Source organism: Nannospalax galili, unplaced genomic scaffold (genome assembly GCF_000622305.1).
Source record: "Nannospalax galili isolate Female #2095 unplaced genomic scaffold, S.galili_v1.0 scaffold536, whole genome shotgun sequence".
Classification (NCBI taxonomy): domain Eukaryota; kingdom Metazoa; phylum Chordata; class Mammalia; order Rodentia; family Spalacidae; genus Nannospalax; species Nannospalax galili.
In genome coordinates, this window is record NW_008337057.1 from 411,207 (window position 1) to 413,379 (window position 2,173).

Below are 2,173 nucleotides of genomic sequence, written 5' to 3' on the forward strand. Positions count from 1 at the left end.
GCTGTGCAGCAGTCTCTTCTACATGAAATAACTATCATCATCACAACTTTGGCTGAGCCTGATCACTAAATATCATCACAATTGGGCTTGTTCACAGTTGTGCTCATTCATTAAAGGAGGGCCAAGCAGGGTCATTGGACCCTCACCAGAGTATCCAGCTACTCTTTCCAGCCGACTATGTAATTTGGCCCTCACCACACATGGCCTCCTGGATGTGGGGAGGGCTAAAGTATAAAATCTGGGGAAGGCTAGGAAGAAAAGGCATGACCCATACAGGGTAAAGGCTTTCCAGTGTGCATACCCTCAGGTTATATATATATATGCCTCAGCATATATATAAGCTCAATAAATTCATTGGTTCCACAGTAAAACTTTAATCAAACATTGGCTTGATACTAGAACCTCAAACAGGAATAAGCATGGCTTAGCATCCCCAGGAAAAAAAGTCTCACAACAGATGGAAAATTCGTTAATGCTTTTATGTCTCTTAATTATTTTTTGAAAAAAAAAAGAGAATGTAGAAGATGTTAAAAGGATATGGGAATGGAGATATTTTCCAAAACAGAAAAAAAAATGAGAAAGCCTAAGCAAGTGATGAAGGTCTGTGTAGGTTTATGATACACAAAGGATGAGAAAAAAATAATATATACATAATCTTAAAATGTTTATGGTCATAGTTTAGTAAACAAGTTTAAGGAACAAAATTTATATTTAGTCAAGGTTTATCTTAGAATATTTGGTTTCAAGTGAAGCTAGCCATGGTCAAGCAGGACCTTTAACTTATCTTCACATAGACGGAACTGGTAAAAGAAAGGAGCAAGGAGGTCTTCCCAAGTCCATTTGACCACTGAGGAACAGATCCTCAAAGGACCATAAGTGTAAAAATAAATTGATTTATTTGGGTCAATTGTATGGTCTTAAACACCCAAAAGGAAAGTATAACCAAAGAGTAAAGTCATCGGTAAATTTCTTTAAGAGTTCCCAGACATTAGGCTTAAGTCTATAGAAAAAGTTATTTAGACAGTTATTTCTCATTGATGATTTTATTCCTAGCCAGAAAGTGCTGCTCAGATGTAAGACTTCAAGTCTTGGTCTCCAATACTGTAGTACCCACCTGTAGCTAAGGGAGACAACCAGCTGTTTTTCTAAAATGATGGTGAAATTTATTTTCTCCCCCTATCTAGAAGCCTTTGAGAGGGAATTGACACTCATTCTAACCACTCCAACAGCTATCAAAATACCTGAAAGCAAATCCTGAATCCATCACTCTTGAGTCCAGCCTTGGCAGACAAACAGCTGTTGTTCTAAAATGATGGTGAAATTTCTTTTCTCCCTGCTATCTAGAAGCCTTTGAAGGGAACTGACACTGATTCTAAACACTCTAAACACTACAGATGAGAGTTATGTAATTTTGGAGTCTTTTAGATAGACCCACTGAAGGGGTACTCTAGTTACCTAACCCTACATCCCTGTTCAGCATGGAAGAAGCCAGAGCAGTCTGCATCCTGTTAGGGTCCGTGACTCGATGGGTCCCCTCCAGATAACAAATACATGGGATTGGAGATGTAAAAAATCAAGCAGAGTCTTTACGAAAACCCCTTCTCACACTCTGCAACTCTAGTCCTTGGCGCTAACCATTGGACTACCCTTTCCTGTCAACCACTACAACAGCCCCGCGGGCACGGGTCGAGCAATTAAAAGCCACAGGGCGCTCGCCGCTGAAAGACTCCCGTGTAAGGATAAGGGGGTCCCAGACGTGAATCCCAGATAAATTCACGTCCCCCGCAGAAGAAAAACTGGGCAACAGAAGGCACTCGTTCACAAGCACAACCACCGGTCATCATTGTCTGAAGTGGTTTCTTTCCTCTCTCTCTCTCTCTCTCTCTCTCTCTCTCTCTCTCTCTCCTTTTCTCTCTCTCTCTCTCTCTCTCTCTCTCTCTCTCTCTCTCTCTCTCTCTCTCTCTCTCTCTCTCTCTCTCTCTCTCTCTCTCTCTCTCTCTCTCTCTCTCTCTCTCTCTCTCTCTCTCTCTCTCTCTCTCTCTCTCTCTCTCTCTCTCTCTCTCTCTCTCTCTCTCTCTCTCTCTCTCTCTCTCTCTCTCTCTCTCTCTCTCTCTCTCTCTCTCTCTCTCTCTCTCTCTCTCTCTCTCTCTCTCTCTCTCTCTCTCTCTCTCTC